The 13,581-nt window shown below is 35.8% G+C and overlaps 1 pseudogene; it reads left to right on the forward strand.

Annotated features, from left to right (window-relative positions):
- Positions 1-9,533: 9,533 nt before the first annotated feature.
- Positions 9,534-11,010, forward strand: LOC101678980 (annotated as a pseudogene).
- Positions 11,011-13,581: the final 2,571 nt, after the last annotated feature.

Raw genomic sequence — 13,581 nt, forward strand, 5'->3', positions numbered from 1 at the left:
GGGATGTTCAGCACGTTTTTAATGATTAACTGTTATTTAAATGTACTCCTTTGTGAATTACATTTTAATATTCTTATAATTTTTCTATTGGGATATTTGTTTTCTTGGTTACCAATTTATGAGTTTGTGCAATAGACGTTAACTTTTTATTTATCATGTGTGTTTCAAATATGTTTTATTCTCTATAATTTGCCTATAAACTTTGTTGATGGTATGTTTTTCTGGGCAATATATCTTAATGTATATGTAGCTAAATATATCTATCTTTCCCTTAATATATTTTGGGTTTCCCATCTTGCCTAAAATATTCTCTCCAAAGCCTGTTACACATATAGGCCTCAAAATTTTCTTCCAAATTTGTATTATTTCATCTTTTTTTAAAAAACATTTTATTTATTTATTTAAGAAAGAGAGCATGCACATACAAGCAGGGGAGGAACTAAGGGAGAAGAAGAAGCAGACTCCCCACTGAGCAGAGAGTCCAGTAGGGGGCTCAATCCAGAGACCCTGGAATCATGACCTGAGCCGAAGACTCAGTTTTACTTACATAAAAGCAGACAGTTAAACACTGACTGAGCCACCCAGATGTCCTGTATTATTTAATCTTTAAAATAAAAAAAATGAACTATTCTATCAGGAATGTATTAATCAAGCTTCTAAAGGATTTACTTGTTTTATGCAACCTATTTATAATTGGGGTGTTTCTTTTTCCATTTCATTAGCTCAACTTTTAGCTTTAAGCATTCCCTTCACCTATTTTCTTTTGATTTTGTGGCTGTTTTTAAAAATGCCTGGAGATGGATACTAAGTCCCTTTATTAATATTTTTAACTATGGTAACATTAAAGTCTAAGTACATTCTCTCGAGTATTTTTGCAGTGTTCTATAGGTTTTGAAAGTTTTAATTTATTTTTGAATAGTTTGTAATTAAGCTTTTATTTTATCCTTGAGCTAAAAATTATTTGAGATATATTCCTTCATTTTCAAGCAATTAGGGCTTCAAGGTAAACTTTTATTATTTATTTCTAATTTTATTGGATTATAATTATAGAATGCATGGTAAAAATCTCTATACATAAAAGTGCGTTCAAGTTCCCTTTGTGGTCAAGGAGGGATTTGTTTTTGCAATTTGTTTGGACTTATGAAATTTTTTCTTATAAAGGATCTAAAGTTTACAGATGTGTATATACATATATGTATTTATAATCAAGTTTGTTGCTTACCTGCTTTTTCTATGGCCATGCATTTTCTTTTTAGTTAAACTTCTGAAAAAATATATATTAAAATTTTCCACTGTGGGGCACCTGGGTGGCTCAGTCAGTTAAACATCTGCCTTCAGCTCAGATCATGATCCAGGAGTACTGGGATTGAGCTCCACATCAGGCCCCCTTGCTCTGCTCAGCAGGGAGTCTCCTACTCCTTCTCCTTCTGCTCCTTCCCCTGCTTGTGCTAGCTCTTTTTCATGCTCTCTCTCTCAAATAAATACATTTTTAAAAAATCAAAATTTTTCCACTCTAATTGTTTTGTTGGGCCTTCATTACATTTTTTAGTATTTTACTTCATTTATTTTGCTGCTACATTTCATTATTCGATACATAGAGATATACTGTATAATCATTCACTAAAATATGCCTTTCTTTATCCTTTTAAGTTCTAGATTGATATTATTATCATACCTCTTGCTTGTTTTTAGGGTTGTGTTTTTTTGTTTTGTTTTTTTGCCTGATTTCTCTTCAACTAACCTTTTCTTTATCACATTTCACCTTTTTTTTTTTATCATTGTTGCTTATAAACAACACGTACCTAGTTTTGTGGGATTTTTAACTGCAACTTATATCTCTTTGTGTCATTTTTATCTTTAAAAGTCAATACATTCATAATTAAGTAATAACTTATATAATTGATATTACTCCTTTCATCTTACCTTGTTTCCTGTCTACTTTCCTATTTTCTTTTCTTTTTAATTTAATTTTATTTTTCATGTTCTAAGATTCATTGTTTATGCACCATACCCTGTGCTCCATGCAATATGTGCTCTTCTTAAAACCCATCACCAGGCTCACCTAGCCCCCCATCCCCCTCCCCTCCAAAACCCTCAGTTTGTTACTCAGAGTCCATAGTCCTATTTTCTCTTTTTCCCCATCTTTCTACTTATTTTTTGTTTTTTAAGCTACTATTATTTTCTTTCTTGTTTTTTCCCCTAATTTAAAGTTTTGTTTCATTTACCTATAGTTATATACCAACTAGTTTCATATTTTTTTTAAGATTTTATTTATTTATTTATTTGACAGAGAGAGAGGAGGAAGCAGGCTCCCTGCAGAGCAGAGGGCCAGATGCGGGGCTCAATCCCAGGACCCTGGGATCATGACCTGAGCCGAAGGCAGAGGCTCAACTCACTGAGCCACCCAGGTGCCCTTATTGTTGTATTTTTAATGACATCCATAATCATATATCCCCCCAAAATATGAAAACAAGATACCAATTATTCTCCTCAACAAAGATGCCATATTCCCCAACTACTTCTTCCTCCCATCCCGTAAGATGAGAATTTAGCATGCCTTTACTTCTGACCACACCTCCCTGGCCAGCCAATCCCCACTTTTTAACTGAGATGGTTTGGGTACTGTTGGCAAGCCAGCATTCTAGGCTGGACTGCATACTCTATTTTCAGGCATCTATGGTGGTAACTCCACCAGTTTCCTGCTGATGAATGAGTTTAATGTCAATCTGATTTTTTTTTTATTTGGCAAGCAGCTGTTTTCTTTTCATCTATACTTTGGAAAATGCTCTCCTTATTCTTAGGATCCATGGATTTTAGCATGAAATGTCTGATCTTTCTTTCCCCCTCAGTCTGGTGTGGAATTTGCTAAACCCCTTCAATCTAGTTTCAGAATTTTCTTCTACTGCTTGTGTAATTACACAATTTCTCCTCTATCTATTGTTTTTTGTTCTTATAGATCCCATATTATTTGAATTTTGGGATTCTTAGATTTTTATCTTTTATGATTTTCTCATTATTTACATTTTTTAACCTGAATTTTTTTAAATTTTTTGTTTTGTTTTGAGACTTTTTTTTTCACTTCATCTTCAAGACCACTGATTTGAGTCTTAACCCGGTGACCATTTTCTCTTTCAAATTATCTACTCACTTTTTAGTTCAAATATAAAGTTTCTCTCATATTAATATATAGAGATAGAGAGAGAGAGAGAAAGCACATTATATATCTCCTGAAGTACTCATCAGCCTTGCCGCCCCCAGCACTACGTAATTGGTGGGGTTTTAATTTTCTCAGTTAGATGTGGGTATAGTTGCTAATCTAACTTAGTGGTGATGATACCATAAGTGAGGGGAGATATGGTTGTCTCTGAATCTATAGACTTCTCAAACTTTAATGTGTCCATAGGTCATCTGGGAATGTTAAAATCCTTGTTCTGATTCAATAGATCTGGGTTGGGGCTGAGATTCTGCATTATTATTAAGCAGCCAGGTGATGCCATTGTTGCTGGGGTTCAAGGACCACAGTATACACAGCAAGAGACTAGCACATACCAGCCAGCTCTTTGTCAGTCCCAAATGGAAACATCACAAGAAAACTCTTCTTCTTGCAGCCCCCTTCTGTGCAAAAGCCAGTGTTTTGCAGGCTTTAGTGTTAGGAAAGACCCATACCATCTGCTTGACTTCCTTGTGGGATATAGGAGACCAACTGGTTTTCCCAGGAATATTCATCTTTCCCCCTGGGGAAATCTCCTGGGGATTTGTAGGCCTCTACAGAATAAACTCTCTGCAGAATTCAAATAATTTTGATCAGCATTTCATACCTCTACATCATTGGTCTCCATAGGCATCCTAAAACCAGAAGAGTCAAAAGTTCTTCCATTCCTTTTCATCAATTCTGGAAGAGCTAAGACCTGGCTCATACTCTGCAGGTCCCCACTCCATTGGTTCAACAGCTGTTTGCCTCAGGAAATATTCATCCTACTGATTTGGATTTGGAGCACATGTTCAAGTTGCCATCTTCATATATATAAAAAAAGAACTCAGGACACCTGGGTGGCTCAGTCTATTTAGCAACTGTCTTCGGCTCAGGTCATAATCCTGGAGTCCTGAGTCCTCCATCAGGCTCCCAGCTCCATGGGGACCTCCACTCTCATGCTCTCTCTCACTGTGTCTCTCTCTCTCAAATAAATAAATGAAATATTTAAAAAAAACAAAAAACAAAAAAAGGACTCCACTATATTTCTTTAAGCCAGGAAGTTGTTTTCATGATAGTAAGGAATATATACATATTTTTAAAGTTTAATATTTGTGAGTCTGATCTAGTCTTTTATAAAGAGCCCAGATGTTAAGCAGAAAGAAGGGGAAAATCAGATGAAATTACATCACCGAGCTCCAAGGAGAAAGAGCTAGCATTCTGTTAGAGACTCCCTCTGACATTCCACTCAAGAAAGTCAAGATGGTATTTTATACCTTGGGCTCCTGAGGAACTAAAAACAAAAATAAGAAAAATGTAGGTAATTGAAAATTGAAAAGAGTGCAGAATCACCATATTCTCTAGTCACTCTTTACTTGAGGGAGTAGGCTGAGGGGGATCCTGACATCATTGGCCATATAGGTAAATGAGAATGAAGTTTGTACATTGGGTTTTCCCCTCCATATCATCTAGGAAGTGTGGCATCATCTTTTTATACCTTTCCTTTGTACCATAAAAGAGAGAGCCAAAATACATGCTGTGCAAAATTTAGTAGTCTTACTTTGTTTTTATACCTCTTCATTCTTGGAGATGTCCCAATACAACTTGTAAGGTATTTTCTTTTTTTTCCCCAAAACTCAAGCTATATATTTTTTTCTATTTATAATAGCTGGTTAAGCCAACAGTGATGCACTTTCCAGAAGAATCAATTCCACCCTGTTTTAATAAGGCTGGTCTGCATGGAGTACAAGGGAACAGAGCAGCTGTAGGCAGAATAAATGCGGCTGCTATGAAGCAGGGAAGGTCTCCCTTAGGAAGAACTGCTCCTTTAACAGTGTGACCTAATGGAAGAGCTCCAGACATAAAAACACCGCCTTCCCAAGGCACGAAGCTTTCATTCTTCTGTATCTGCTGTGGTGAGGAAAACTCCCAGAGAGACTATAAAAGAGCAGTGGTGTTGTCATTATCATTCCTGTGTAAAGGAAAAATCTTTTACTTCTAAAGGGGTGTGTGTGTGTGTGTGTGTGTGTGTGTGTGTTTCATTTGATAAGGTGTCTCTGTTTGAAAACTTTTAAATATGATTTTAGGACTCTGCTTCTAACCAATACAACAGGTCTAATACAGTAAATACTCAACTTCAGCTACTCAATGATGCTCTACTTAAATTATTTTCTTATAAAAGTTGAAAGATCATCTATTTACAGCCTTGATGCCAGCTCTGGGATGCTATGGCACATGTGTGAACCAGTAGCAATGTGGTAAAATTTCATGAACCTATAGATAATAAACTCTACAATGATGAGAATTCATGTGTTAAGCTATATTTCACCTACTACACTGGGAACATAATCCTAAGACTATGGATCTAGAAGAAACCTCTAGAGACTCAGGTTTATCCATTTCTTTCCAAATATCTCAATACCATTCAGAACAGATGGTTGTTTGTTTTGTTCATAAACATATTCCAGGACAGATACTCCATCACTTTTAAGTTCTTTAAATCACCCAACTTATAAGAAGGGCTTCTATTTACCCATCTAAAATCATATATATATATATATATATATATATATATATATATATATATAAAGACCTGTAGGATTTTTATCCTACAGTAACCAGAGACATAAAATGAGGGAACAGAGTCCTGAAGAGAGTGATCAGAATTAGAACTCTGTCTTCTGACTGTTAAGCCAACATTCTTTTCACTATATTATGTCACCTTAAAAGTGGACAAAAAATATAATGCATATGAGGAAAGGCAGAATTTGCCCCCCACCAACTCAAGAAGTCTCTTTGGCATAAGGATTATCTTGAGCTGATTATTTCTAAGAAACTGCAAACACAGGAGAAGCTCTGAAAACCTAGTAGAAGTTAACCTTCTGTAAGAGTTAAGGAGAATACTTGTTTATTAAAAATGTCTCCCTCTATGTGCTAGTTAGGAAGAAAAGGATGACCAAATCTAAAACTCTTAGCAATGGGGAAGACAACAATTTCAATCTGCATAACAACATTAACCTTGTTTACTGTGCTTTTCCTAGTAACCTCCAATAATGGACTCTCCACCTCCCAACCCAACATCTTTCTTTTGTCTCTAGTTGGAGATGGTATTTAAAGTGGTGGTGTGGGCTATTTCAGGGTGTTACTCAGTTTTCCTGGGATCACTTGTGTATTCAGTAGGTGTTCATGTTATTAGAGTTTTGTTTGTTTTCCTCTTGCTACTTTATCTTTTTATTACAGTGCTAGGTCTTGGGGATGGGGGCACAGGGAGGAAGGGAGGGAAGGGAGGGTCCTCAGCCAAGAACCTAGAAGGGTAGAGAGAAATTTATTTTACCTTCTCTACACATGCAATAATATTTTAAAATACCTTCATCCATTACTGTTCAGAATGATTTTGTCTTTCAATGTTTATATCCTAAATTCTATCACCTGTGGGAACAATATAAGAAGAGGTTGGAAAAGAAACATATAAACGTAACAAAAATTTTTAAAAGGTATTCTGTGATCGGCTAACAAATTCTTGTGAGTTAAAAAAAAAAATGGATTAATCCAGACAATTTACCCACAAGCAAAATGAAGATATCGAACTAGATGGTTTCTAAGACTCTTTGCCATTTTAACACTATTTAAATCAATTTACTCTTATTTTATGAAAGTTTTCCTAATACTTTCAACACTAAATGTCATCCATCATATCCACCACGAAAATGCCCAGAACTTCATGATATGTACCTTTAGAAAAGGAAACTAACATGAACTTTACAATTTCTTGTAAGGATCTCTCTGAAACTAGCCTAGGTTTCATTAATAGTATAGATGTGGGTTTGCAGTTATGATCTCTCACTTTATGTCTTCCAGTTCTTTTTTGAGATCCTAAAGAATATGGGAGAAATCAAGGTTAATCAATCCATCAGAGATTAGTATGACAGTCATCTATAAATTATGATTCTTTTTTATGCTTCAAAGTTCCTTTCCCACCCTCAGGAATACACTATAATTTCAATGACATATTCTTTATAAACAGAAGACAGAAATGAATGGGACTTGGGGAATGGATAAGAATTGGTCTTTGCAAAATAAGAGGCTCTCAAGTTGCACATTCTTATGATAATCTGCACTCTATGAATACCATTGTGGGTCTCTAGCATCCTGCAGCAGGATTTCTTCTGCTAATGTAACTAAGAAGGAAATGGTATCTCCTCCCCATGGTACAAGGACAAAGAGTACAAGGAACAATGTCAAAATCATCGCAACCTCCTTCAGTTTTCCCCACTGTAATACTCAAGGCTTCAACTTTACTTTATCCCCATTAATCCCCTCACTGCCAACAGATGGCCCCATCTTAAAATGTTGCTATAATAACATTTCCAGACTGTAATTTCCTCAGCTTCCTCCCTTTTTCCTCCCTGAAAATTTCTATCATCACTCATTTTATTGTCTACATTATAAAGGAAGCGGCTAGAGTTTAACAGAGGGCTCTGCTTGGGCCTATTCCTTACTAGCTAAGCAATCTTGCACAAGTTATTTAAACTCTGATCCTCAGTTTCCTTGAAATGGGAATAACAGTATTTCTCCCATAGGATGCTGTCAGGATTGGACATACGGTATATTCCTCTATATAAGTGTGCTTAGTAGATTGGCTCTAGTTGGCACATCATGTATACTCAATAGATGATTATTGCAAAGTGTCTTTCCTCCGTGGCGAGTCTAATTTCTTTATCTTTAAATGTCCCCCACTCTTGCTTGGCTTTTTAATGACTAAAGCAGGGTTCCTCTTGGGCTTACAAATGTGTTTAAATGTACCTTCTTTAGGGTATGACTTTGAGTTTTGACAAATGTATACGGTCGTGAAACCACCATTGTAATAAAAATAAAGATCGATTACCCTCTAACATCCTCTGTGTCCTCCCCTCACCCTCAGATAAGGGCAACCACTGATCTGTTTTCTGGTCTAATAGGTTTGCCTTTGCACATATGTCATATAACCTAACTTCTTTCGTTGAACATAATACATTTGAGGTCCATTCGCATGGCAGCATGTATCAGTCATCTGTGACTCTTAAGTTTATTCCACTGAATCAATACACTCAGTGTATTCTCTAGTTGTGTGTGTTCTCCATTCTACATTTGAAAGGGATTTGACTTATTTCCAGTTTGGGGCAATTATAAATAACCAAGGTTGAGTTTTAAGCTGTTCTTGTTGTTCAAAATATTTGTTATTTTTATATTCAGCTATTTGAGATTGAGAAGCAGTTCCCTCTTCCATCCCTACAAATCTATGCATTCATAGATTCTATTATAATCTCCTTTATTTCTGCTTGCCAAGTGGCAATTTCTATCTGTACTAACTTTCTCGTAGTACCTTGGCAGACTCAGGTTATGTCAACCAAAGCTTGCTACTATCATTCTGTTTTCTAATCTCTTCCCCCAGGACAAAAAGTTCATTAGATATATAATCAGTCATCCACATCCTTACGAGCATCAGTTTTATGAGAAGTTTTGCTACTGCAGAACACAAAGAAATATTCCAACTCCAGTAATAATTTTCTTCCCGCATGCTTCCTGCCCTCCATGCCAGTGTGAGGAATTTGGGAGTTTTTTAAAGTATCTTTGAAATTCTAGATAATAATTTTTTACATGAATCCGTTTATGTTGTGGTGGCAAACTCACCAAAAAATGTAGTGACTTAACACAATAAAACTTTACTTTTCCCTCCTTCATCCTGTCCAGAGGAGGCAAGTAGGGGAATTTCTGCTCATATGTCACTCAGAGAGCAGGTCTTAAAGACTGTTATCTCAAGGTGCACTTCAGTTATCACTGCAAAAGCAGGAAAGGAAATGGTGAATTGCATGTCCACATTACTTCCACCTGGAAATTACACCTGCTACATATGCTTACTTCTCTTTGGTCAAAATAAGTCACAAGGCCACATCTAACTTCAAAGATGGTGATGAAATACAGCCTTATAATGTGCCCCAAAATAGAGAGCTAAAAGTGTGTGAAGGACAGTACTAATAGCTATAACAGGGCCTAATTTTCCCCCTAGCATTTAGCCAATTTTTCTGACACCATTTATTAAAGATTACATCCTTTGCCCAGCAAATTTACATGCTACCTTTATTATCTACTAAATTCTCATACGTAATAATTCTGTTACTGGACTCTATTCCATTTAGCACCTTTTTGCCTCCTGTTACTGTACCTCAAGTACCATAGCTATTCAAAACCTTTTAATAGTGGTAGGGCAGGTTCCTCGTCACTATTCTTCTACTTCTATTTCAAAACTTTTACCTGCCTCCCACTGCCTCCCTGAGCCACTGTCTGCCAGCTCCGACCACCTGGCTCCCTGTGTTGGCCACCAATATTTGGAGTTCTTAACAACATGGCAGACATTGACAACAAAGAACAGTCTGAACTTGATCAAGATTTGGATGATGTTGAAGAAGTAGAAGAACAAACTGGTGAAGAAAAAAAATCAAAGCACGGCAGCTGACTGTTCAAATGATGCAAAATCCTCAGATTCCTGCAGCCCTTCGAGAAAGACTTGACGATCTGGTAGAAAACACCAAGATACATTGAAAGCTTGCCTATGGTAGTTAAAACACAAGTGAATGCTCTCAAAAATCTTCAAGTTACGTGTGCACAGATAGAAGCCAAATTCTATGAGGAGGTTCATGATCGTGAGAGAAACTATGTTGTTCTCTATCAGCCTCTATTTGATAAATGATTTGAGATCATTAATGCAATTTATGAACCTACGGAAGAAGAATGTGAATTGAAACCAGATGAGGAGGATAAAGTTTTGGAGCTGAAAGAAAAAGCCAAGATTGAAGACAAGAAAAAGGATGAAGAAAAAGAAGACCCCAAGGGCATTCCTGGATTCTGGTTAACTGTTTTTTAAGAACATTGACTTGCTCAGTGATAATGGTTCAAGAACATGATGAACCTATTTTGAAGCTCTTGAAAGATATTAAAGTGAAGTTCTCAGATGTTGGCCAGCCCGTGTTTTGTCTTAGAATTTCACTTTGAACCCAAAGAATATTTCACAACTGAAGTGTTGACAAAGATATATAGGATGAAGTCAGACCAGATGATTCTGATCCCTTTTCTTTTGATGGAATCAGAAGTTATGGGTTGTACAGGGTGCCAGATAGATTGGAAAAAAGGAAAGAATATCCCTTTGAAAACCATTAAGAAGCAGCAGAAACACAAGGGATGTGGAATAGTTTATACTGTGACCAAAACAGTTTCCAATGACTCTTTAATTTTTTTGCCCCTCCTGGAGTTCCTGAGGGTGGAGATCTGGATGATGATGCTGAAGCTATCCTTGCTCCAGACTTTGAAATTGGTCACCTTTAAAAAAAAATTTTTTTTAATTTTTTATTTTTTAGACAGATAGAGATCACAAGTAGGCAGAGAAAGAAGGGGGAAGCAGGCTCCCTGCTGAGCGGAGAGCCGGATGCGGAGATGGATCCCAGGACCCTGGGATCATGACCCGAGCTGAAGGCAGAGGCTTAACCCACTGAGCCACCCAGGTGCCCCCAAATTGGTCACTTTTTACATGCACGTATAATCCCAAGATCAGTGTTATACTTTACTGGAGAAGCTATCATAGGTGATGATGATGATGATGATGAAGGTGAAGAAGCAGATGAGGAAGGGGAAGAAGGAGATAAGGAAAATGATCCAGACCATGACTCAAAGAAGGAACAAAACCCAGCAGAGTGCAAGCAGCAGTGAAGTAGGATGTATGTGGCCTTGAGGATAACCTGCATTGGTCTGCCTTCTGCTTCCCTGGAAAGAATGAATTTACATCATTTGACAAGTCTATTTCAAGTTTTTTGTTGTTATTGTTTGTTTGCTTGTTTTTGTTTTTGCAGCCTAAAATAAAAATGTCTAATATAAATAAAAAACTTTCACCTGTTATTCACACATATTTATTCTTTATAAGACTTATTTTATCAAACCTAAACACACAAGTGACATATGAATGAAAGTAATCTAAGAAATATATATCAATAAAGCTTCAATGTTCCCCTTCAAATTCCTTTCCATTCTCATACTCCTAAGAAGCAGTCTTTGATCTATATTCTGACAGGGTTTGGTTCTGTTTTGTTTTTAATACATGCACATGCGTATTTTGTAGATTTACAGTATATTGATTTGTGTGATCAATATTGCTTAACATAAATCGGATTATACTGTTCATATTGTTCTACTTTTTAAAATTTAATTTGGTTGTGGACAGGGAACATGATTTCAAGATTTTGAAAGTTGTTAAGATTTGTTTTATGACTCAACTTGATTTATCTTAATGTATGTGCCATGTGCTCTTCAGAGAAAAGTACATTCTGTAGTTTTTGAATATAGTGTTTTATAAATGTAACTTGCATCAAGTTGATTGATAGCCTTATTCAAATCTTCCATGGTGGTCTATAATATTTGATCTACTTACTGTATCATTACTCAGAGAAGTATTGAATTCTCCCACTTAGGGGATTTAACTGTTTCTTCCTTTAATTCTACCTATTTTTGCTTGGTATATATATTTTTAAGGACTTTATTTTTAAGTAATCTCTACACTCAGGGTGGGGCTTGAACTCACAACCCTTAGGTCAAGAGTGATATCCTCTACCAACTTGAGCAAGCCAGGTGCCCCTTGCTTGATGTATTTTAAATTATTATTATTAAGTGTATTCACTTAAAGATTGTTATGTCTCTTCTCAATGAATTGACTCTTTCATGATTATAAAATGGTCCTTTTATGTCTGATGATGCTTCTTGTCTTAAGTTCAGTGTCGTCTGGTATTAATATAGCATACCAGCTTTCATAAGTTTAGTGTTTGCGTGGTGTATCTTTTCCATCTTCTGTGTTCTGTCTTTTGTGTGTACTGTGGATCTCTTGTTGCCAGCAAATAGCTGGGTTCTCTTTTTTATGCAGTCTGATAAACTCTGAATTCAAATTATTGATACAACTGAGACTGTCTCTATCATGATACTTACTCTCTATTTGCTCTTTGTTTCTTTGTTCTTCCTTTCTGTCTCTGTGTTAATAAAATTTTTATATCCCATATTATCTTTTCTATCAGCTATTTAGCTAATATAGCTTTGTGGAACGTCTTTTTTTTGTTTTGTTTTGTTTATTTTGGTTTTGAATTTCTGTCATGTTTTCTCTACAGGCTACAATATTCATTCTTAATTGATCAAAATCTTCTTGAGTTATTATTATGTCACTTCAAAGATTATGTAAGAAACAGTGGTAAAATTTAATATGTACTGCTCCTGTCTTCTCCAATATTGTTTCTTATATTTACTTCTACATGTGTTATAAACTCCACAAAGTATTTTTTTACTTTTGTTTTAAGTGGTTTATGACTTAAATAAGAAAATGAATTTAAGAAAATGAATAAGAGAAAGTATTTTATATTCACCTATGTATATTATATTTCCAACTTTCTTACTCCTTCTCGTATATCTGAATCCCTCTTGGGCATCAATTTTCTTGGCCTGAAGACATCCCTTTAACATCTCTTGTACAATGGCATATTCTGCTGGCAACAGGTTCTCTCAGCCTCCACTTCTCTGAAAGTATATGATTTTTTCTTTCATTTTCAAAAGATATTTTTGCTGGATCTAAAATTCTAGGTGAAACTTCCACTTAGAGCCATGATGGTCCAGATTATCTCTTGCTGTCAACTAGAAAATGGAAAAATTATGGAAAACAAGTATTTTCAGATAGTGGGCAATTGGTAGTACAGGACTATGACTCATAAGAAAAGGAAAACAAATGAGTCCTATTGTTGCTTTGGCTATCTGGCTGGAAGTTCTTGCTAGATTTTGGCACAGGGAAAGCAAACCCCTAGAGGGTACAATATTCTTACTGAATTGAGGAGACAGATCGGAGACCAATGCGGCTAGAATTTTCAAAACAAAAAGTTTCACAGAGAAATATTTGTCAATCTACTTGAGTCCCCTTCTCCAAGGTTCAAACCCCCTCCAGATTCTATGATTTTGGTAGCCTTTGAAAAATGTTATTTCAAATGTTTTCCCCAGATTTATAATTATTATCAGCAAGAGAATGGGTCTGATATTCCTTTGTTAATAGAATCCAGGACTCAAATAGTTTTGTTTTTTACCTATAATATGTCTTAGAGATCTTTTTTCATCAGTGTCCCAGACCATATCTCATTCATTTTAGGGCCTGCTAGCATTCCATAACACAAACGTAGCACAATTTATTTAACCATTCTTCATAGAAAGACAATTAAGTAACTATCGGAGTTTGCTATTAGAAATAATATTACAATGAATAGACTTACAAATGTATCTTTTGCACTTGTTCTAACAATTTTGTAGGTTAAAGAGTCAGAAGTAGAATTCCTGTGTCAAAA

Source organism: Mustela putorius, unplaced genomic scaffold, assembly GCF_011764305.1.
Source record: "Mustela putorius furo isolate JIRA1106 unplaced genomic scaffold, ASM1176430v1.1 tig00003834_pilon_pilon_pilon, whole genome shotgun sequence".
NCBI classification, from domain to species: Eukaryota; Metazoa; Chordata; class Mammalia; order Carnivora; family Mustelidae; genus Mustela; species Mustela putorius.